Source organism: Panthera leo, chromosome C1, assembly GCF_018350215.1.
Source record: "Panthera leo isolate Ple1 chromosome C1, P.leo_Ple1_pat1.1, whole genome shotgun sequence".
Lineage (NCBI taxonomy): Eukaryota > Metazoa > Chordata > Mammalia > Carnivora > Felidae > Panthera > Panthera leo.
Window position 1 is genome coordinate 190,471,609 of NC_056686.1, and position 25,622 is coordinate 190,497,230.

The window sequence follows — 25,622 nt, forward strand, 5'->3', positions numbered from 1 at the left end:
TCCCTCTCTCTCTCAAAATAAATAAATAAACAACAACAACAACAAAAGGGCACCAACAGTATCTCTTGGGGTTGGGAACAAAAATCCAACATACTACCCAGACAATTATGACATCTCTGTCTTCTGTTAAAGGCATCCTTTATAACTTCCCAAACGCCCCCTTTCTCAGCCACCTCAGCCCCAGGCAAGGCCCGTTCCCCACAGGGCCTTGCTGCGCGTCTGGCTTTCTCTTCTCTGCTGGGTGCGTGAACTCTCATGTGACCTGTGCCCATCACGCCCCTCGCAACCCTCTCTGTTGGACTCCGGACTCCAGCCCACTGCAGTGTTTCTGGTTGCTATCTGTGTTGCTAAGAAGCAAGTGTGATGCAGCTGGCGGACGAGAGCCTTCTTTGGCCTCACGCCCAAGTCGGTATGATTCCTTGACAGCTGTCCATACCCCATCTCTCTCAACTGAGTGTCAATCTGACAATTTTCTCAAAATAGCTGCCCCTTTTCTAGATATTCCTGGCAAGGACCATGCGCCTGTGCTTGCCTGCGCCGCGTCCGATTGCTTCGAGATGTGCCTTCCTATCGAGTGGCGGTCCCACATGGGAATGCACGTGGCTGCGTCCTCAGTTTACCCCTGAACTGGTACCTTGGAATCCTGCCCTTGTGAATGCTCTGTAATATTTCCCTTACTTGGCATTTTTGAAAACACAAAGTTAGCCCTAAAAGATTAATTCCTCCTGGTGTTCTGAGCATTCACAGTGCCTCCAAATCCAGTGGCTGTCACCGTGACTAAGGTGGTGTGGGCTGAACAGAGAGATCTCCTGAGACAGGAGAACAACTCTTGATAGTCCCTATGGTTCATGCGACCGTCTTGCTGGTACATTCTAAGTCCCTCGAGGATGTGAGATCTTGTTTGTCTTATATTTCCCCAGGCCAGAGTGGTGCCTGGTCCATAGTGGGGTCTCTTTGTGAGATGAAATGTAGACTCCCGCTTTTGTTTTCTTTTATTATGGTGAGCCGCGCAAAACAGAAGATGGACCGTCTCAACCATTTTAAAGTATGCAATTCAGTGGCATTAAGGAATGCACAGTGTTGTGCGGTCACACTTTCTCATTTTAAAATATCTTCTTAATACAATAACTCTAAACAGGTTAACAGATTTTCCTAAGAAATGAATAAACGAGGGGCGCCTGGGTGGCGCAGTCGGTTAAGCGTCCGACTTCAGCCAGGTCATGATCTCGCGGTCCGTGAGTTCCAGCCCCGCGTCAGGCTCTGGGCTGATGGCTCGGAGTCTGGAGCCTGTTTCCGATTCTGTGTCTCCCTCTCTCTCTGCCCCTCCCCCGTTCATGCTCTGTCTCTCTCTGTCCCAAAAATAAATAAAAAACGTTGAAAAAAAAAAAAAAAAGAAATGAATAAACGAGGGGCGCCTGGGTGGCTCAGTTGGTTAAGCATCCGACTCTTGGTTTCGGCTCAGGTTGTGATCTCACAGTTCGTGAGTTTGAGCCCGTACTGACAGCACAGAGCCTGCTTGGGATTCTCTCTCTCTGCCCCTCCCCTGCTCATGCTCTCTCTCTCTCTCTCTCTCTCTCTCAAATAAATAAACTTAAAAAATTTTTTAAACTTTTCATTATTAAAAAAAAAGAAATGAACAAACCAAAAAATAAAATATGGAGACTGATTTAAAGGAAATCTACACAAGGTATAAATATTGTTTCCTACTAAATACAACTATTATCACTACTTAGCTGTTCCGTGACCATCTCCAGCATTGAGAACACATCCATTAAGCCGCTGTATTGAGCACTCTGCTAGACGCTGGGAATAAATAGATGGAAAGACATGGCTATTGTCTGAGAGAGGCTTAAAGGCCAGAAAAAGACGGGGGCTTCTTTCTAATTCCCCACACCATCACGCAAACCTCATAAGGGCAGGGATATTTGTCAGTGTTTTCCCTTCTGTATCCTCAGTACATCGAACAGTGCCTGGCATCATTGTAGGCACTTAAAAAATATTTGCTGAATGAATAAATAATGAAAGTTTTGCTGGAGAAGTCGGGGAAAGCTTCACAGAAGACATTAGGTTGAACTTAGTCTTGAAGAAGTGATTTCTTAAAGAAAGAGTACAAACATCCTAGTGTAGAAGAGGGTTTACTTGGAACGCCTGGGGACCAGGCAGGTGCTGTGGCCGGATGCTACAGGAAAGGACATGTAAAGTAGAGACTGGGTCGTGAAGAACCTTGTACGCCATGTTGAGGAAACTGGAGTTTTCGTTTTTATCTTGCAGATGAAGAATTTTGAGCAAATTGTTGGCATTTTGGAAAACTCACTGAATTGAGGTCCACATTAGTGGCACCTACTAAAGGTCACCATTCATATCCCTTCCCCAGCGCCAGAGACTTCAGTCATGTGATAATGCCCCAAGCGCCTCATATCCCCACCCTGTATGCACCCTGCTGAGTAACTCCCCCGGCCTTTCCATCCCAGCCTTCCCACTGAGGTCCCTGTTCCCCGAACCACTTTCTCCTAGGGAAGAGAAACACAGTGAGGAGACACCTGCATGAATCCACTTGGGGGCCTCTTCTCCATAGGACTACACTCTCAAATGGCTTTTAGGTTCTTCCCATCCAGCCCTGATTTGGATTCTCCTGGGGGCAGATGCTAGGACCAGGACTGGAGAGGGAAGGGGTTATGGGAAATGATGCCAGTATGAACAAGTGAGCCAGTAGGGAAAGTGAACACGCCATAAAGGGCAAGCTGCCGAGTGAACTACCATGGGGGGGGACTCTGGAGCTTGGCCTCCCCCTAGAACAGTGTAGAGTACATCTTGTAATCGTCTCTGGGGAGGCCAAGGAAGCTGGAGTGTTAATCCATCAATTCCTAACCTTTTGACTAAGAATGCCCCGGGGGCACTAAATTCCAGAAATTTAATTTCTAGAAATTTAAATTCTAGAAACCTCCTAGGCGATCCCCCTGGTCTGGCTTCGCCTTCAGTGACTAACTTGAAGGCCAAATGGTATGTTGTGACTTCCTTAAATTAACACGCATTAAGTGGAGCACAGGGGGCCGGGTAGTAGGCTGCAGTTCGACGGCAGATCGTAAGAGAAATTGAAATAGAGAAGTTTATCATTCACAGTTCCCAAAGGAAGTACACGGCATACCTTGAGCGGCCACGTGGGGAGGTCAAGGCGGAGCGCAGACAAAAAGAGAGTAACAGGACCTAGGGCACATTCCTTCATGAGGACCCACGGGTGAGTGCTTTGGAATTCCCCAGCCGACCCAGATTAGTCAACTCAAGTCAAAATAGCGGGGTTTGGGGCACCTGGGTGACTCAGTCGGTTAAATGTCCGACTCTTGATTTCAGCTCAAGTCATGATCTCACGGTTCATGAGATCGAGTCCCGCGTCAGGCCCTGTGCTGGCAGCGTGGAGCCTGCTTGGGATTCTCTCTCTATCCCTCTCTCTCTACCCCTCCCCTGCTCACGCTCTCTCTCTCTCTAAGTAAATAAGCTTAAAAAAAAAAAAGAGTGGGATTTTAGGAAGCATAAGGCATGCGGGCGCTGGGAGGTGGAGAGACTGCTGATTGTAAGGACTGTTGAGGAATTCAAAACAGAAATGTACATGTGTTTGTGACGCTTCACCTACTGTCTAGGACATGTGCTTGCAGGAGGGGTTAGTGTCAGCTTAAGGTTCCTGCAGGTCACTTGCTCAAATAAAATGGATGCCAAGGCAGCAACACCAGGGAGTAGCTTGGCTAAACTATCAACATGGTTGGAATACGAGCTAGAAGGAGTGTTTATCCCTGAGTCCCTGCATGAGGAGCCGACCAAAGAAAGCAACCCAGATCACAACAGATGGTGGCATGAATGAGAAATAAACAGTTGAACGGAGTCCCTTGGATTGGGAGATTTACTTGTTACAGCAGGAGAGCCTAGCCTATCCTGACTAATACAGGGTATACTTGGGCTCTGCTGGGAATCTCTGCATGCCGTAGCAATACGCTCTTTTCCTCCTCTTGCCTTCATAACTGGAAAAGAATAGCTTAATGCAATTTTAAGACTTGAAACCATGGACTTATGTTTCAAAGAATAAATATGCTTAGCTGAGTGATATTCTTGCAGTTTGCAATGAACCCATGAAATCCAGCTGGTATAATGGATTTGATAGCATCTCTCAAGACCCCCTGCCCACTTTAAGACATCAGTTTTAGCAGCAAGGTTCAGCTTCCCACCCCCTCCACTTAACAGATCTAGAGAAACTACCAATTACTACTCAACAGCCTCGCATGGAGCAGCCCTTGGGGTCAGAGAACGACATCCTGGAAAGCCATTTGCAATGATTATGTAATTAATATCATCATGATGTACAACTGAATGTAATGGTTTTCATAGATGGAGACCTTTGCTTCCTAGGCTATTCTTCAAAGCAAGGAGGTCGCGTGTTCTACCTGCATGATATCCAAGACCATCCTTTGGTAACCTCGTTTGTAGGTTTTACCGTATGTCTTGAAGTCCTGGCTTTAAAACCCAGGGGTCCTGGAAAGTTCTGAACTAGGTTTTGTGGCTTCTACATCAGCTTCACGGTCTTTAAAGGCATCGGTTTGCACAAATGCTTGATTGTGGTCATTGACTCCCCCCAAAGTCAACACTTATTTATTGACTGAGAAAGACATAACTGACCGAAACTTCACCCAGCTCAATATTTACCTAGAGACAATAAATCTCAACACTGGCCAGAACTGAAAGTCGATGGCTATGTATTGTTACATACTTTCTTTTGGCAAGAGCAATCAATTGGATATGGATTTTGAAATAATTTCATTTTGATTGGAGTGTGGGACTAGCTGGACGGTGCAGGCAGAAAAGAAAGGGTGGAAAGTACGAAAGGAACAGTTGCTCCTTGTAATCCCATGGTTAAATGCAGCGCTGTGAGCAGCACTTAAAAAAGAAAAAGGACCCTGTCATCTATCAAGCATCCAGAAGGGCTGCTTTATGTGAGATGATGTCATCATAATGGCAGAGTGTGTTAAGCCCTCTGTGAATCCCCACCGGGTATTTGTCCTGCATGAGAATCAATTACAGAAAAGATAAATGGTACATTAGAAGTGTCTTTTGGCATATATTTCACTTCTGATATATGTTGTTCTGCTGAGCAACAAACGATTTAGATAAACCTCAAGGTCATGTTTGGACCAGAGAGATGTTTTTCATTAGCCAGAGAGTGACCATCCTGATAACAGAAACAGCAGCTTGTGGAAAATTGTAGAATACCCGCCTCTTTCGGGGCAGCCCCGGAGGCCTACCTGGGCCGCCTGGATCACGCTCAATGCCCCGGATGCTCACCGACAGCCACATCAGCATCCAGACTGAGGAGGCCATCATCTCCCGACTAGGGCCCCCCTGAGTCCGGCAGACGATTACTGCTATGAACTGTAGTCACATTTCTAGGAGGGACCCTGGAGAGCACATCTCCCCAGCTCAGTTGCTTGTCCGTCACAAATCTGAAAAACAGCTGAGTTGTCACTTTTTTCCCCATGAGAGCCTATGACCTGTGTTATCACCATTCATTTCCTCTCTTGGCCAAGCTTCTTGTTTTTCCTGAGACTTCTTCATAATTCCACCTGGGAGAAAGAAGAGTGCGTCCCAGCCTCCTTTGGGTCACCTGGATGTCCATTTCCGCGGCACTGGGTCTCAGATCTGTGGCACTGGGACATTTGTACTGCCTGTGATACCTCATGGGTGCCGGCCTGGGTGGGATGCCGCACTGTCGCCTTAGGCCATTCAAGCCGGCGGGGCTCTAACTGAGGGCCTGTCCTTTCAGTACTTTGCTGCAGCCTCAGAGGCTTGAGAACCCCCACCCCCCACCCCGCCCCAGCTCCGTGTCTTTATTCCACCACCTTAAGTGTTACCAGGGCACTCAGAGAAATTTAAGTCTTTCCTCAGGGTCCTACACTAGGAAGCTCCCTCCAACCCCTCAAATCTCGGTGTCTTCTCCATTCTTCCCTAGTCTGCTGTAGATACAGAGAGACCACACTGTCGTCGCCCGATTATTTTTTTGTCATCTCAGGAGCCATAAATAGTAAACGCTATGAGAGACCATTCCCGCCTTGTTCGCCACCTTGTTATCGGTTATAAGCCTCGCTCTTGGCGCATAATCCGTATTCAATAAAGCTTTTTGAAATAAGTGAAAAAGTCTTAGGACATACAATGTCTGTGCCCGTATTTTTCGGCCAGGGTCTGTTACAGTGGGACCGAGAACTTCAGAGATTAACTTCCATTTCCCCCCATTCCTCAGAGTATGAGCAACAGAGACTCGGCAAAAAGTCGGGGCCGCTTAAGGCCCAGCATCGCAGGCCTGTTCGGTGTCTCGGGAGCATACGGGCCGCCAGTGTGCACTAACCAGAGAGAAGGGAACGGGCCCTACGGGCCACTGGTTCCAGGCCGAGGACCACTGCTCTCTGGCTTGTGAATTTTTTTCCTTCCGTCCGTGAAGAGTGTGGACCTGGCCAAAGAGAACAATGAGTTCGGCAAGAAGGGGGAAATGATCCTGAATCGCAGGCACACCCGCATGTTTAACCTGGCCCTCTTTGCTCTCAACGCTGCGTTAGAGGTCCCCTCTCTGCACACAGTCCCTGCAAGTGCCCCAGCACTTCCCACAGTGCGTCATGACCGCCTGGTTATTTCTCTGATCCTTGTCTTTGTCCCTGTGTAACCAACTGAGGCTCCAAAGCTAAGGTTGAGTTTTTTTAAATAGCTTGAATAAGTTATAATTGATATACAATATTGCATGTGTTTGAAGTGTACGATTTGGTAAACATGTATATATTTTAGTTTTTTAGTTTTTTTTAATGTTGATTTATTTTTGAGAGAGAGAGACAGCGTGCAAGCAGGGGAGGGGCAGAGAGAGAGGGAGACACGGGATCCGAAGCAAGCTCCAGGCTCTGAGCTGCCAGCATAGAGCCCGATGCGGGGCTCGAACTCACGAACCGCAAGATCAGGACCTGAGCCAAAGTCAGTTGCTTAACCGACTGAGCCACCCAGGTGCCCCTATATATATATATATTTTTTTTTTTTTCAAGTAGGCTTCATGCCCAGCACAGAGCCCAACACGAGACTTGATCTTACAACCTTGATCATAAAACAATCGAGACCTGAGCTGAGATCAAGAATCCGATGCTTAACCAACTGAGCCACCCAGGCGCCCCGAAATATATCTATTTTTTTCATCCACAAAACCATCACCACAGTCAAGATAGTGAACATATTCCTTACCGCCCAAAGTCTCCCCACATCCTTATGTAGCCCACCCTCTCCCAGCCTATTTCTCAGGCAAACATTGATCTTTCTGTTACTATAGATCAGCTTGCATTTTCTAGAGTTATAGTTAAATGGAATGATACAATATGTACTCCTGTTCACTCACTGCTTTCACCCAGCGTAATTCCTTTGACCTCCGTCCCTCCCATTGTTGCATGTATCAATAGCTTATTCAAGGCCAACAGGTTTTAAAATCTTACCTTGAAAGTTTGAGAGCATCCTAAAAATTGGAAAAGCTTGGGTTCGTTGGATACATTATAACAGAGACTGCTTGGTTGTTCTAGAATTAGCAACCCTGACATCAATGGGAAACCGACAATAAGGAAAGATGCAGAACAGAAGAGGAACAAATGACAAGTGGAGATACGCGGCTAAGAGAGCAGAGAGAAAGAGCTGGAAATATCTCCCGAATTTCCGTCTGTCTATAACTCTCTCCCCCACCATGCTTCCCCAAGATCCACGACCAATTCATCCTAATCTGTCACTGGAATGCTTCACTTTCCACTCCCTCCAAATATCTCGCTTCTGCCATAAATAAAGCCTTTTTTTTTTTTTTTTTTATCACCTACCTTTAGCTGAACAAGAGAAAGAGTGAAATTACCTCCCACTCAAACATCTCACTGGAAACTCCACTCATTCTGTGTTTAGAATTTTGGATCCACTGTGACTTGAGACAAATGTTTCCTTCACAAGCTCCCATGTAAGGGTCCCGATGCCCGGCTTCATCTGCCTTCCCTCTGATGACCTCAGCCCAACGAGGGAATATTACTCATTGGTTATAAAGCAAGCTAATCTCAACACGTTATCCAGGCAGCCAAGGACTGATGCCATTTCAAGTGGGTGGCTTCTTCTGAGTCTCACTGTCTGCAGTGAAAAGCCTATACAGGTATGCTTCTCTTTGCTATAACAACTTAGCTCCAGGTGCAAGCACCGTGTCAACTCGGAGCCTGCTGCTTTTCCAGAGTCAGTCCTTTCGGCCCAGATTAGCTGGCTCTCCTGCCCCAGTTGCCTTTTTGAAACCCTGAAATGTGTAATGCCTTCCCTCCTCGGCTTCTGCATGTGCAAGTACCTAAATCCCAGAAGACGGACCGCGATGAGAATTCCAACTTTCAACAAGCCATGTGAGAGACACTGGGTTTGCTATTTGCTTTGTAAAAAGTCCCTCTATCCTTTGTGTTTGTTCCAGGACTGCTAGCATAAAAATTACCTATTTAATGGGCATACTTTAATGCATTTAATAGCACAGATTCCAAAGCTATGGTTGAAGGCAGGGCAAAATGATTCCCTTGCAGATAAAGAAGGCGCCACTCCAATTACTGTAAACCTGGCCATGAATTGCCAGGCCCGAGGCAATCCTTTATCCAGACGGGTGGGGAGTGTCTGGCCATTCCTTCACCCGACACTTCACAAGTAGAAGACTCTGCTTCCCTCCCACTCCACAAGCAACCTGTGCCAAGAATTTGCTCACGCTTCTAGGAGACCTTTAATTACTTGTGACGTCATTGGTCACGCTGTAGCTGTGTAGATCTGCAAATATTCTGAGCCTTCAAGGACCTTTCTCTACCAGGTCCTGACCTGTTCTTACCCGGCCTGACCTCCTCTGTCCCTCAAGTCATCCATCCAGCCTGTGACAACATCATGGGCTTTTCTTCACTCTGCCCCCTTTTTCACACCGTCTCCTTCACCTGGATTGTCTCCCTGGTCCCCAACTCACCGGCTCTGCCTACTGAAAAGCTGCCCATCCTCAAAATATAGACCTAAATGCCCCCTTGTCCTTAATGATTCCATTAATTCCCCCAACCAAAAGTGATTTCTTTCCCCTTTTTTCTTAAAGCTCTTGGTTCATTCTATAAATATAGTAGATGACCGATTCTGCCTCGATTGTAGCTGGAACAACGTAGATACCTGTCACTCTATGTCTGACATTTGAGAGGACTTCCAGACCGACACTCTACTTTCACATGGATTAGCGCACCCGATTCCTCAAAGGACTGTCTAGGTCCCAAAGAAGTTATTTAACTTTTCTAAGATCACAAAGCTAATGAGTCATAGATTTGAACCTAAGTTAGCATGACCCTTGCACTTAACCAAGATGCTAGACAGTAAGCTCTTAAGAAGAACACCTCTAGGGGCACCTAGTGGCTCGGTGGGTTAAGCAACTGACTTCGGCTCAGGTCATGATCTCATGGCTGGGTTCAAGCCCCACGTCAGGCTCTGTGCTGACAGCTCAGAGCCTGGAGCCTGCTTCAGATTCTGTGTCTCCGTCTCTCTCTGCCCCTCCCCTGCTCGTGCTCTCTCTCTCTCTCGCTCAAAAATAAGTAAGTAAATTTTTTTGAAAAAAAAACTTAAAAAAAGAACACCTCTACAGTCCTCACAATGTGCTGTCCCTATAGTAACACACACAGACACAAAGTCTCTTATAAATATTTATTTGTATTTATATTAATATTTGTATTAACATTTATGTTTATGTTTATATCTACATAGACAGTGATATGTCTCTCACATAAATAAAATGAATGAATAAAACACCTATTAGTTCCCTGTGGCTGCAGCAGCAAATTACCACGAAGTCAGTGGCTCAAAACGACAGAAATTTCTTCTTTCACAGTCCTGGAGCCCAGAGATCTAACGTCATTATCACTGGGCCAAAATGCAGGCATTGGCAGGGCCATACTCCTTCCAGAGGTTCTGGGGGAGAATCCATTCTTTGCCTCTTCCAGCCTCCTGTGGCTACTGACACTCTTTGGTTTGCAACCACTTTGTCCAATCCCTGACTCCACACTCACATTGTCTTCTGTTTCCTCTCACACACGGGATGACATTTAGGGTCATTTAGGGTCCACCCAGATAATCCAGGATAATGTCACCAGGTCAACATCCTTCACCTAATCACATCTGCAAAGACCCTTTTACCAAATATGATGGCACATGCAGGTTCCAGGGAATCGAACCTGCTCTTCTGGGGCCAGTGTTAAGGCAACTACAACAATCAGCCTTGACTCTTATCCCTAAGTCACAGGCATCCACTAGCAGCTGATTTTACAATTTAACATGTTCAATCTAAACAGTGAGATTAGACATCGTAGGAACCACCCCTCACTCCCTGATAAACATTCAAAACGACCCAAAATTCACAAAGACCTCCGTTAGAAGCTGGGTTCAAGCATGGAAAGGAGATCCTTCCATAGAAAAAAAAAAAAAAGAAAGAAACAGAGCTCATAACCCTCCACAAACATATTGTAGGTCACATTTTTATGGCTGAATCAACAAAATGCTCTCCATAAACTACAATTTTGTGCAACACAGACTGTTTCAGAAACAGTCCTCCTGCCAAGATGAGAAGTCAGTGTGGCTTGTTCCTTACCCTGGTTTCTCTGAAAATTCTTTCCCACGTATCTGGAGGCTGCCTGTGCTAACAGCGGGGATAGTATATCATCCTCCGGTGACCAGCCAGCTACCCCTCTGTTAGGGGCCCCGGGAATCTCAGAGCACAGAGCATGAAGCACTTCGAGGTTCTGTGGTGGAAACCTCAGACAGCTGTTGTCAGAGGAGGTTACATAAGCATATTAACGAGGGCCGATGTCAAATCACACCCTTACGTCGAGCTCACGGACTCTGACAACTTCGATGCATGAGTCTTTGCTAACAATCCTCCGTTTGGGAAACAACCTTGCTAGACGATGCTCAGATGTGGAGAATGCCCAGTAGGCCTTTGGTCAATATGATTTTATGGTTTGTTTAAAAATGGTTAAATAGCTATTAAGCTTCCCGCTCTCTGGCCTGCATCCCTGCCTTCATATAAGTCATGCGTGTATTTGCCCTCCCTCTAAATCTCTGAGACGCATAAACACACACCCTATCTGTACTTTGATTGCTCCATTATGGAGAGGAAACACGATTTTTCCACCCCTGTTGAAGGTTAAGAATTCAGTCACAACCATGAACTTGAGCTCACCAGCCTTCCGTGTCAGGCTCGGTCCCTTAGGAGCCACAAGAGCCCTCTCTGCCCTGAGACGCAGCCAAGGGTGGGGGTGTTGGTGCGGGTGGGGGGAGGGGGGTCCTTTCTGATCCATTCTCTGTTTCAAGCAGCTCAATAAAACTGATAGAACTAGACAGCTTTCTTTTCTTGGTGATAGTTCCACTACTCTGTTTTATTTCTGCTGGGCTGGCACTGACTGGCCAGCCAGGTTGTTAACAATGTTTATTACTCACAGCCCAGGGAGTCTAAATAAACGCAGCCGGAGAGCCCGCGGCGCATGCTCCCTCAGGACCCTCTGGGTCAGGCAGGAAGTCCCTTCCAGGAGCAGATTTCAGTGGTTGCCAGTTGGATGGCCATTTTGATCAGGAGCCAGACCCAGCTTCTCTTCCAATGTCACACTTGGGGGAGGCTCAGCAGCCGTGAAACCTCTCCTGGGACACTGTCATCCAACTGTGACACAGAACATGGATTTGCCTGACAAGCCTTAAACAGCACAGGGTATTTTTCCCAAATCCTTTATCTATGCATCCCAAGAAGTTTTCGGTTAGGATTGAGCTATATTTTATACCATTCGACATGTTGGCGGTTCACTCCTTCCCTAACATGCGGTTGAGAATAACATTATATAAGGACTTGGGGTTAATACAATAACAAAATTCAGTCTTAGCATGAAAAAGGGAGAAACAGAGATTAACACAGTCCACACTATGGAAACTGACAAATTCAGATGCCAAACGTTTTCCTTTTGATTCATAGAACAAATCCTTATTAGCCAAACAGCTCCTAAGAGCAAAGGTGATGTTCTCGCCGTTTAAAAATACAGCCTGAAATTCAGCATTTTATTCATGAACATTAATTTGTTCGCTCACCAGGACTGGAGGAAATAGAGGGTTTCAGCCATCTCTTGGAGAACACGAGATCATTCAGTGCGTTCTTGAGTGCATCTGTTCAGCACGGCAATAAAGGCGGCTTCCATTTAGCCAAGAGTGGAAGATGTCAGTGGTAACCCTGCCACAATATTCCTTCACCGACTGACTCTCAGGAAAGAAGAGAAAGGAAAAGAGGGATGGAAAAGCAACAGGAGCCAGAAGAAGAAAAGACCCAAAGTCTCCAGGAAGCTGTTGACATAAACACATGGCTTTTGTCAGAGACTTCTTCTCATCCTAAGTTTTTGCACATTCCTACAAAGAACACACCCTTTTGGGGCGCCTGGGTGGCTCAGTCGGTTAAGCATCCGACTTCAGCTCAGGTCATGATCTCGCTTTTGTGAGTTCAAGCCCCGTGTTGGGCTCTGTGCTACAGCTCAGAGCCTGGAGCCTGCTTCGGAATCTGTGTCTCCCTCTGTCTCTGTCCCTCCCCTGCCCACGCTCTGTCTCTCTCTGTGTCTCTCTCTCTCTCTCTCTCTCTCAAAAATAAATAAACATTAAAACATTTTTTTCCAAAAAGAGAGAACACACTCTTTTGGTCTGGGACATAGACCTGGTCTTCTAGAAACCACTTAATGATATCGAGGGAATGCAGAAAAGGAAGGTCTGCCCCTCAAAGAAAACAAAACAGAGCAAGAAACCCTCCCCCATGATGCACCGATTCACCAGTGTGTGTGGAGAATGGCCTTCTCCCACACACTCCTCCTAGGAAAGGTCATGGGGCACATCCCTTGCTCATTAGCATGCGTGAGACTTGCAAATTCGTCAGCAAAGGAGAAATCAAGAAGATCTCAGGCCACAGGGTAGACTAAGGGCAACAGAAATGGAGGTCAGGAGCAGGACCCCCGCTGGCCTGTATGAAGAGTCTACCCCAATTTGGACAGGTGCTCAGGATGCAAGGCAGTGAGCTACATCGGGAGACTGGAAGGTCCTCTGGTGGAAGCGGGAGAGGCACTCCTTCCTCCGGGTGGACGCGGTGCCGAAGCAAGGCATGCAGCTCGGCAATCAGCTCGCATTCCTCCCGGCAGCCCTTGCGGGTACCCGGGCTGCACAGCCACGTGTAGGGGCTCTGGCAAGACGACACCTCAGCCTCACAACTTCATGTAGGGACTAACTCTGAGGAAGCACTTCCATCAAGAAACAAAAGGGGAAAAGACCCTTGGGCCGTTGTTACTATTAGCTGAATTCACGCTCCCAGATATTACTCTAAATGCCCCACATGTCTTCTATCCTCTAATGGCTGAGACATTGGCACATACCATCACCATAACTGTCCCAGAATGTTCTCTACACATTTTCTGTCTCTCTACCCAGAATCTACCAGTTTCCTCTTCCCTATCTCCCCCATTGTTTCCCTGTTCTCCTGACATGAATAAGAAACGTGATGGTGGATGGGTTTGTGCCATTTGGGTTGCTGAATTACGGTTCAAGAAATAACTCATAAGGGGCACCTGGGTGGCTCAGTGAGTTAAGCATCCGACTTCGGCTCAGGTCATGATCTCATGGCTCGTGAGTTCGAGCCCCATGTCGGGCTCTGTGCTGAGAGCTCAGAGCCTGGAGCCTGCTTCAGATTCTGTGTCTCCCTCTCTCTCTCTCTGCCCTGACCCCACTCACACTCTGTCTCTCTCTCTCAAAAATAAATAAATATTAAAATAAATTTTTTTAATAAAAAAAAAAATAAATAAAAAGACAGTACTTTTGGGGCACCTGGGTGGCTCAGTTGGTTGAGCATCCAGCTTCAGCTCAGGTCATGATCTCACGGTCATGAGTTCGAGCCCTGTGTCAGGCTCTGTGCTGACAGCTCAGAGCCAGGAGCCTGCTTCGGATTCTGAGTCTCCCTCTCTCTCTGCTCCTCCCCCACTCACGCTCTGTCTCTCTCTCTCTCAAAAATAAATAAACCTTAAAAAAAAAAAACTCATGATCCTAGACCATTCTAGACCTACAGAAGTCTTTCTGCCTACCTAGATCTTCAAAATGCTGGAAATTCCAGGAAGTCTAGCCTCATGTGTAAATCTTTACACTTACTTCCATTCAAGGAAGGCAGAATCAAATACAGGTACCTCTCTTGCCCAGGGATACATAGGTAGAAAATAGGAGCTGGAGCTCGGATTGGAACATGGGAACCCCAGGATTCATGACCGCCATGCCTGCACAGGCTCCCAGCGAGGTTCAGCGAAGCTGGCAGGGAGGGGAGGGAGGAGGAGGCTGGGATGCTCCTCTAGGTTTAGATTCTGCCTTTTAGATTCGATATCTGATTTCTTGCTCTGCCCCTTAGTAACCTGCCTACCAAATGGAGAATGTCCATGAGCAACCAAGCAGGGTCGGGGTAACAAGCCCCTAGGCACACTGCCATTCAACCAGGACCAAATATTACTGAACAAACAGGCTTAACTATAGGTTGGCCAGAGGCTCCCTCAGACCTGGCTTCACATTTCATGGCCAAAAGGATAAGCCCTCAGGCTAAGGACAAACATAAGCAGCTTACTGGGTTGCCTTGCTAAGCACGAGAACTACACACTGGGAGGAGGAAGGAGCATCTCATACTGCCTCCATCAGCAGTAGGGGCTACGTGGTATTTTCTGACAGAATTTAAACCTCAAGTCATTGTTGCTGTGCTTGGAAATGTTGTTCACATGTAAGAAATATTTACAAAATTGTCATAGATTTAAAGAAGTTTCTCTCAACTCTTAGCTAAATTACTACATGAAGAGGCGGATCGTTGGAATGAGCAATATATTTCCCCTCCGAGCCATGGTCTATATTTGATTTCTCCTCTTACATGTCATTAAATTAATACCTCGCATTTTTATTATAGCAAGTAAATAGTTGTAAAGGATATATTTTCCACTACGCTAGATGCATATTTAAATGTATTTTTATCATAATCTTGGAGCTGAGAATTTGATGTCTCTCACATAACCTGCTTAGAAAAACTAAATCTTATTGTCAAACCAATTATTAAGTCAAACTTACTTTAGGTCAGAAAAAATCTAATTTTACTTTGTTAACTCAAAAAAAAAAAAAAAAAAGGGTTCATACAAGCTCCCATGACAGTTTCCTTGTTCTGGATTCTAATTCCAAAATGGATGGATGGATGGATGGATGAATCAATCAGAGCCTTGCCATGAGTTTATCACCTGGATGAAATAAGGTGTCCTCTCCTTATTTTTTTTTTAATTGTGGCAAAAAGAATATGACATAAAATTTACCAACTTAACCATTTTTAAGTGTACAGTTGGATTGTGTTAATCAAATTCACATAGTTATACAACAGATCTCTAGAGATTTTTCATCTTGCTAAACAAAAACGCTTTACTCATTAAATAGTAATAACTCCCTATTGTCCCTCCCCCTGGCCTCTGGCAACCATAATTCTATTCTGTTTCTATAAGTTTGACTACTTTAGGTACCTCATATAAGTGGAATCATATAGTATTTGTCATTTTGTGGCTGACTTATTTCACTTAGTATAATGTTCTCAGGTTTCATCCATGTTGCAGCATGTGACGGGATTTCCTTCTTTTTTAAGATTGAATAATATTCCATTGTACGTATATACCACATTTTCTTTATCCATGCATCCACTGACGAATATTCAAGTTTCTTCTACCTCTTGGCAATTGTAAATAATGCTGCAATGAACATGGCTGTGCAAATATTCCTTCAACATTTAACAAAGCTTTTTTTGCATTGGTCTCATGAGACCCTACCCTCAACAGCAATACATGATTAGAATTTCCCTTTTAACGGTTTTTCTGGGGGTATTCTATTTCCTGAGAAAATATACCAGAATAAAATCCTAGGTTGGTAAGAGGGATTTTTTTCTTTCTTAATGTGGGAAAAGGGTGATTAGAAAGAGAAAGTCAAGAGCCTGGCAGAGCACACACAGACATGGCAGAGTTGGGTTAGCATATGGAGGACGTATAGAACTTGTATTCCAGGAAATCTATGGCCTTAGAGCTACCCATGTGCCTATAAAGTTTCCAAAGACTCCCAGAGGCATACATATCCCAACTGGAAGACAGCTAATGACTTCACACAGTCCCTGGCACCTAACGCAAACCCCACAAATGTTAGATTTCAGCACTGTCTAGCCCAAGAGAATGCATTGCTACATACACACCCATACCTTCTTTCTACACAGCGTCTCCCCCCCCCCCAAAAAAAACTAGAACATGATCAGGTAACAGGTGCAATGAAAAATTAAAATATACTGAGCCGAAGGAAAGAAATGTATTTTAACCCCCCAGCAGGAAAGGTGCTTATTCCCTGCTCCTTGCATGCCTTATTAATGATGATGACTGTTTAATCACATCCCCCGGTGGTGGGGGAAACATCTTGTTCCCATTCATTAGGTCACAATAACTTTTTTGTGCATCCAAAGTGCTTAGGATAAGGTTCAGTGCCTAATGTCACTGACAACACTTCTAATTGAAATCCCATCTGAAACACTGCACCTACATAATGGAGACCAGCCCAATAATTCCATGCCTTTCATAACGTCTTCTTCCTGCTCCTGTTCTAAGCTCTTGTACTTTATTCAACAGCAAGCCCCTTTTCTGAAGTGTTTAGACTGCTCAGCAATTGAGTGCCACCGTGACCCAAGATTTGCAGTGCGAAAGTAAATGTTTGTTGAATGAATGCATAGAGGCATGCATGAATGAATGGATGAGGGACCAAATGAATCCAGAGTGTAAGGCCACAAAGGATTTGGTTCCCTGGCACCAAAGGAAATCAGACTGAGAACACTCCCCAAGTGTTTTAATCCTTCTTGCTAAGCATAGCCTTGACTTGGTTGACACTAATTAAGTCCTCAGCAATAGCTAATGAACTGTTCAATAAAACTAAGCAACCTTACATCCTGACCCAAGAAAAGGTCAAACGAGTCAATGACCCAACTCCACAGCCAGGTAGCAAAGTCCTGAGAACCCCCCTTCAGATGTCCCTCCACAGGATGGCTCTGCCACACAGCGCCCCCTATGCTTCAGGCTCGCCGATCATCCGGATCCACTGCTTTCCCACCCTGGGGATGGACGCACACATCCATTTCCCAAACCACAAGCTTCATGCGATCATCCCTAGTGAGTCTGATCTACTGAGCCTTCACTGAGGGTCCTTCCACTCTTCCAGGTCCTTTTCTTTGCTCAAAGGAACACTCCCGAACCCCACACTTTGACCTCCCAGCAACACTGTGATTCATTGATTTTGACAATTAATCCCATCCTTAAAAATAAAGACACGGTAGGCAGACGCCCATGAGAAATACACATGGCAAAACTCTCTGTAAGCTGAGGGAACCATAGTTCTCTCAGAGAGGTTTTGTCCCTGCCACCTCTGCCCCTGGGTGTGAGAGTGCATCATTTACTACCCTCACCTTAAGACACAAGCCAGGCAAGCTAGTCGCCCTGCCATCCGCCAACTTCCAGCAGACTCGGAAATGTGGACTGTGTCTGAAGATGGGACTAGTTTGGTTATTTTTTAGCACTTTGGCTTTTCATAAAAACATTCTCTCAAATCCCAGTATTTTTCCTACACTCACATAATAACTTCGAATTGTACTATTGCTGAGAAACCACATTCTCTCTGCCAACAAGTCCCCGGAGGGAAGCTCGAGCGGAAGAAAAGAAGTTTTTACAATCACTTCGTGAGACAAAGTCACTTGGCCACTGGACCTAATCAAGTTTTCCAAGACATGGGCCACGGCTGACACCCAGAGCTACACTCTTCATATTTGTGCTTCTTCTTTTCCTTTCCTTTAAAAAAGAAATGGCAAAAACCTATGCTTTTTCTCCCACCGCAAAACCTAATGGGCGAAACAAGCAACTGCCATTGTGGGAATGCTAATAGACGTTCTAGCCTGTGAGTAAAAAGACTTACCAGGACCAGAGGACTAATTAACAGGTCAGCCAGTAATGCACTAACGCAGGAGGAAATGTGTATTTAAAAACCAGGGCTGAACGTGTACTGCAGGCTGCTGCTGACTTTACAGCTGCTCCTACGACCCCTTGGAAGAACATTAGCATGGGGTGTGGAAGGGGGGCGACCTCAGTCCCAGCCCCGATTAATGCGTCCCTGTCTCCTCCATAAATCAGGGGATGTGTATTAAAGCGAAGCCCTTTCCGAGGCCTGAGTTTGGAAATGGTGATCTCCTTCTTTAGTCTGAGGAATAGAATACTTCAATAAGCATATCTGCCACTCGGTGGCTCAGTCTCAGACTCACGGGAGATGATGGTCTTGCCTTCTCAGAACGTGGGCTCAGAGGAAAGGGACCCAGTGCCTACTTTCTCTCTGTGCTTACACCTCTTGCATGGAAGGTGAATCTGTGGCTTACATGTCAGTTCGTCTGGCATCCCTTCAAACAAAAACTTCTGTGAGCTGCAGGCTTGCCTACTGGCGATCAGTGTTCTTAACGGGGATCCAGGGACATCTAGGACCCACCAATGCCTTCTAAATTAGCGAAGAAACATTACCAGTGGGCTTGTTTTAGTGTTATGTGTTCCATTCAAGTTTAAAACATCTGAGTAGCCACCCCTTTCTTCGATGAAAGCAATGAAGACTTTACAGTCAGCGCACATGTAAATAACTGATGTCAACATTCTCCGTGATGGTCCTCAGCAAAATGGTGAGCTCACGAACGCGTGTGTGTTAGTTTCCTTTTACCGCTGTAACAAATCACCACCAGTGTGGTGCTTCAAAATGTGTGGATTTAATATCTTACAGTTGTGGAGGTCAGAAGACTGACATAGGTATCCCCGGGTTCAAAGGTGTTAGCAGGGTTTCATTACTTTCTGGAGGCTCTAGAGGACAATCCATTTCCCCGCCTTCTAGCTTCTAGAGGCTGCCTGCATTCCTTGGCTCGTGGCCTCTTCCCCATCTTCAAAGCCAACAGCATGGCATCTTCCAATCTCTCTCTTATACTGACCTTCAGCCTCTCTTTTCCACACTTAAAGGACCTTTGTGATTACTTTGGGCCCATCTGGAAAATCGAGGATAAACTCCCTATTGTAAGGTCAGCTGATGAGCATCCTTAATTCCTCTTTGCACAGATTGTGGGGATGAAGACATGGACATCTTTGAGGGGCCATTATTTTGCCAACTACGGTATGTCTGCAACGGCCCCTTTCTTCACTATGTTCCCTCCTCAACAGCATTTCCTCCCGCCATCAAGGATGCTGGTTATGAGAATTTGGAGAGCGCAATAGTGCATCCTACTTGATGGTTGTGTCACAGCGCTCCTGACTTCTCCTCTTTCGTTTCCTCTTTGTATTTAAGGGAAAATTAATGTACTGTATCTGTTTGGTTTTTATTCTACCATCCATTTCCATCCATTTTATCAGCTGAACCATTTCTTAGTTCCTTCTCTACCCCTCCCTAACTCTATGACTTCTTTCATGGAACCCACGGAGTACTAAACTCAACTGTACTTAGAAAAGACCCTCAAAAAAGAGGTCCTCCAGCTGCCCTCAGGGGCAGTCACAGGTGGGACCAACGTAGGACTAGGCACGACCCATCTGAAAGCAACCTTGGATCTGACAGTTCAGAGGGAAAAAAGAAAAAAAGAGGTCCCCTCGCCCCCAGAGGAGCCGTGTTCCTCAGCCCAGCGGAGAAGGGCACACTTGTCTGATATGGTGGCTTGGGACGGCCACTGATTTTTCTCCACCTGCAGAGCGAATCTCTCTTTGATTGATTATCTCCCCAAAGCCTGTCCTGGGTTCACAAAGTACCAAAATTCATTGTTGCCAAGCATCTTGTTGAAGCTTTAATGATAAAATGCATTTATGTCTACATGGCCAGCCTTTAGAATTGCTGATGTGATTTTAGAGTTTTGTTGGCTAAAAATAATACTTCCTTCACTGGACAGGGCCTAAAATTCACTTGTAAGATTCACTTAGTAGGGAGACATTCCTGTAACTTGAGGCTTCCTTCGGATGTTAAAATAAAAGATCCTGCAGAAGGGTTTATGCATTAAATACCACAGATTGTTTGCATCTCTGTATGAATGAGTGTTGGTCTGGCCTCAGCCAGGGTTTGACAGGAAGCAGAGGTAAAGAATATGAACAGAGACATAGATTCCCTTACCTCACTTCTAACCGAGTCCATTTCCTCAGTGAGTTAAAGTCACATGGCTCACGTTTCACCAGGACTCTGGTCTGCTACAGGAACCACTTAGTCAAACACCTCCCATGGAAAAGGGTGGTACCTTCTAAAGCATCTTCTTTTTTTTTTTTTAATTTTTTTTTAATGTTTATTTATTTTTGAGACAGAGAGAGACAGAGCATGAACGGGGGAGGGTCAGAGAGAGAGGGAGACCCAGAATCCGAAACAGGCTCCAGGCTCTGAGCCATCAGCACAGAGCCCGACGCGGGGCTCGAACTCACAGACCGCAAGATCGTGACCTGAGCCGAAGTCGGACGCTCAACCGACTGAGCCACCCAGGCGCCCCTAAAGCATCTTCTTAAGACCTTCTTCCCCCACATGCCTTCAGACCGCTTAAAACTCTCAAGGCTCTTCTGCCAAAATCTACTAATCGGGGCATCTCAGGAGCATGATACATGGTGGAGATGTCCTGTGGGACATTATTATTTTTTTCGTGGTACTTTTTTAAGCTTATTTAATTATTTTGAGAGAGAGAGAAAGATCAAGTACACGAGCAAGCGTGGGGGAGGGGCAAAGAGAGAGGAAGAGAGAGAGAGAGAATCCCAAGCACTGACAGTACAGAGCCAGATGACGGCCTTGAACCCACAAACCGTGAGACAATGACCTGAGCCCAAGTCACGGGTCAGTCGCTTAACTGACTGAGCCACCCAGGCGCCCCAGGCCTGTGAGACATTATTGCATTCAGGACAAGGGTGTTGTCCTTATCAGTAAACCAGAAATAGCAACCACCTCTAAGGTTGGTGGTGAGGACTAAGTGAAATCAGCGTATAAAAGGGTGCTGCTATTGGACCTTGCCTGCAGGAAAAGGGGGACGTGAATGGAGGTGACAGAAGAAACAAGCAGTAAGTAAGTTTCACAGCTTTCCCTCAGTCTTTGAAATGGAGTGCCACTAAGTGCCGAGCTCAGAAACACCTGCTACGACGACATCGCCTCATTTGGTCCTTACAGCTGCCATTTTGCAGGTAAGAGAGGAGGCTAAGGGAGGTGATGGAACTTGCCAAGCTGGCCGGGAAGTGAGCGGCAGAGCTGGGACTCCTGACTCTTACTTCTGAGTCTCTCTCTCTCCTTGGATAACATGGGCCCAATCCTGGAATAATAAGTAAACACCTCCTTGGGTCTGCCTATGATTACCAATATTAAGAATTGTCCTTGCAATGTGCCAAGCCCTCCGTTAAGCACATATCACATGGAATACGCACAGCCACCCCCATGAAATAGTATCAATCCCACATGGCAGATGAAGAACCTGATTCTCAGGGAAGTTAAGCGACTGTCTCAAGGTCACACAGCCAGTAAAAAGGAAGAGTTCTCAGATTTCACCCAAGTCAGTGCAATTTCAATAACCATACATTTAGATTGACAGGGATAAAGATAAAGGGAACAACCCCCCTCGGTTTGTTTCTGCTAACTTCACCATAATGCAGCATGCAAAAAATTAAGGAAAGCACTTTTAGAAAGGGACTTAAAATTGCAAAAACACCCCAAGGTTACAGGAAAATCCAGACATGAGACTTGAAAGGGCCGTGATTTTTGGAAAAGATATTTAGGAGTGAGGCAGCACTTTTTTTAGGGCAACTCAATTGATTTAATTTTTAAAAAGAAAGAAAAAAAATTAAAAGAGAGAGAAAGGAAGTTAAGGTTTTTTGGTGGGGTGTTTTGTTGTTGTTGTTTTGTTTTTTGTTTTTTTTTGTTTTGTTTTTTGTTTTGTTTTGTTTTGGTTTTTTTCCAATGTTTTTTATGTATTTTTGGGACAGAGAGAGACAGAGCATGAACGGGGGAGGGGCAGAGAGAGAGGGAGACACAGAATCGGAAACAGGCTCCAGGCTCCGAGACATCAGCCCAGAGCCTGACGCGGGGCTCGAACTCACAGACCGGGAGATCGTGACCTGGCTGAAGTCGGACGCTTAACCGACTGCGCCACCCAGGCGCCCCTTGTTTTGTTTTTTTGAAAAGCCAAGTGCCCAACCAGGGAATGCTCTCTGCCCTACACAGCATCCATCATAGAATGCTGCAGATTTTCTGAAACCAACTGTGTATGTGTGTGGAATTATTCCCTCAAGGAAAGTGGCCGGAACTCTGTTACACAGACTCATATAATAACTGCACTGGACAGAAATGAAGAAAGACACTCTGGAGAATACTCTGCCTGGTGGGAAGGGAGACCAGATGACCCAAGAGTGCCACGCCTTTCAAGTCACATGTCCCACATTCAAATTCACAAGTAAGCACACAGGACAAGGTGCACAGCCAGCAGGTACACACAGAAGGAGTCCCAGCTCCCACGAGCCCCAGGGACTGGACATCACTCTGAGGCATCCCTGGCTCATCACCTGCCTGGCGGACCCTGCTGACTGAGCCTGGTGAGGCCACACAGGCTTCTGTCTGGCACAGCCAGGCAAACCACCACCCCCCCCACCGACCTGGCCACCATCACGCTCAGAGCCCTCCCCTCAGCAGGCTGCCCAAGCTGATGGATTGCATCCTGTCAGGATATTGATCCTGGTGAACAAGGGGACCCTTGTCTGTGATTAAAAGAATCTGAGCATAAAGAAAAGTCTTGAACTATAGATGATACCATGCCACTTGGGAGACACTGCCAGAAAAGCAACTCCAATGGAATGCGATTGAGACCATACGCATCTAGGGAACAGGACAAGAGGAGGTCCTACGCAACCAGAAGGTCCCGGTCAGTGGTTCTACAAACACTGCAGCCGTGTGCCTCTGTGTGGAGACCAGACCACCCACCAACTTTCTTGCGTGATGACCTTGCATCACATCCCTTTAGCAAGAACAAATCAGCCCCCACAGAGCCAAGGATCCAAGAGTAGAAGGGGCCTGTGGCCACCATGTAGCTCCTATCCCGCAGACCCCTCAGCACCTCTTCCCTCCTGAGTCCACTGCTGAATAGAAAGGGCACTTGCGGGTCTGAGTCTTTCCACATCGCCCACCTGTCTCCAGTTCAAAGTCTCCAAGAAGTTGACAATCTTCCTTCCCACTCTTTGTGCAGTCTTCTGCTGAATTCCTCCGCTAACTACATTGGGTGCCCCTGAGCAAGGCAATCCGAGCCATTTAAAGTCAATGAAGGGGCTCAGGCCCCTTGAGAGCCAAGGTTGACCCATGAGAAACAGAAGGGACCCTTAGTGACTCCCTGGCATGGAATAGACTTGAGCAGAGGCAAACACGGAAGCAGGTCCCACGATAGCAGCTCTTCAGCAGGATCTGAAAATCCGAATATGAGCCACGTCAACCGTTCATTGCACTGTGTGTTGGTTTTCGAGATGTGTTTTCCACGGAGGGCAGTTCTGTATCTAATTCATCTTTCTGTCTCTCACTTCAAGTACCCCACCCGACAACAATAGGCTTTCGTTTGCACTGTGTTTCACGGCTGGCAGCGTCCTTCCCCGTCAGTCGTCCTTTGTACCTTCAGCCAGCAGCCTCTGAACACCTAGTGTGTGCCCGGCACTGTGCTGGGCCACAGGGATGAAAGGTGGCACACCCCCTACCCCACCTATGTTGGGAGAAGGAAAGACTGGAATACAGAGTGACAGACACAGTGACAGAAGAGAACCCTCTCCACGCCCAGACGGGGAGACAGGTTAGCTGAGGAAGCTTCCTGGTGGTGGTGACCCTAAGCCCTGTCAAGAGGGCCAGGTGTGACTGGCCAGTGGGGAGCGCTGAGCCCACAGGAGTCAGGGAGCTGGAACATCACTGCACCACCGGCTAGGATGGAATGGCGGGACAAGGTCAGCTGAGGTTTGAGTTCACAGGACTTGTGCTCCAGGCAAGGAGCTCAGCTTGTATCACAAAGACCAGCAGGATGGCATCCACCCTGGAGACGGGTCTTCCTCACTGCAGCTGGGAAGGGGTGGAAGGGCGGCAGGGAGCGAAGAGGCTGGAAACAGGGAACGCAGGCAGAGAGAGGGGAAACCACACCCTGGGTGGCCACAGGGAGCGGGTGAAGGGATACGGGTAGGAAACGGGTTAGGAAAATCAACAGCTCTTGCTGATGTGTGGCCATGGGGGGGCAGAGGGGGGCGAAGGAGGAGTCAAGGATGATTCCCAGGGTCTGACTTAGAAGCCAGGGAGAAATGATGTTATCTGTGAAGGTGGCAATTCAGGAGCTGGGCAGGGGGTCTGAGAAGGAAGTGATCATCAAGTCAGGTTGGGACATGCGGAAGAACCTCGGGAGGTCAGTGTGGACACACGCAGTGATTCTGACCTCTGGTTCTAGAGCCTGGACATGGGTTGGAAGTGGAGCTAGGGATCCGGGAACCCCCAGGGCCAGCTCCATCCCGGTGAACCATGTTACCCAGGGAAAGCACACAGGATTGTTTAAAACAACCACAACAGAAGAAAACACGGGTATGGACAGAACCCAGGGGCCACCGATATTTAAGAAACTATAGAAGGGGCAGGGGAGGCAGGGAATCCACAAAGAAGACTAATTTTAAAAGCTCGAGAGAAGAAAAATCAAGAGAGTTATATGTCAGTGATATGTCAATTTTTAAAAGAAATTAAAAGAAAGGTAAAAAGAAAGAAAAATCAGGAAAGGGTGGTGTCATGAAAACAAAGGAAGGAGAGAAGAAGGCCTCGAGGACACAGAGTCCGATTTGTCCTTCACAGCATCATGACTGTTCCCATTTTACAGAGAAGAAAACTGAGGCTCAGAGACTTGGGGAGATTAAGCAACCTGTTCAAGGCTTTTGGTTTAGACCCCAGGCTCAAATCCAAGTCTTCAGGAACAGCAGGCTCATGGCTTACTCCGCCCCCCCCCACCCCCCCAGCTGCTGCCCACAGAGCAGGCTCTTGGATTCATTCACTCATTCATTCATTCACAAAACTGTAACTACTTCTTACTGTCAAACTCAGTCATTGGAAGTGCAGGAAGTGTTCCACACCAATACGTTCATACGCTAACTGAACAGGTGCATGCGTAACTAGCTCTTCAGGTGCAGAGCAAGACCAACGTTTGCTAAAATGCTTCGTGCCAGCTCCAGCCCACCGCTCCTCGATCCTGCAGGGTTCCTGGCATGTCCGCATGGGTGGCAGTATGAGAAAAAGGGGTGGGAAGAAGCTAGCGCCTGAGATACCCAGACACAGCGTGCGGCGCCTTCTGCCATGGTGGATGATGGGTCACGGCTGGGCACGGCAGCTGCTTTGCAAAGCTGCCCGCGGGCTGGGCGTCCTCCCGCCGGTGCGCGAGCCTGGAGCGCCCCCTAGTGCACATGACGGACATAAACATTCCAGGGAGTGTGGTT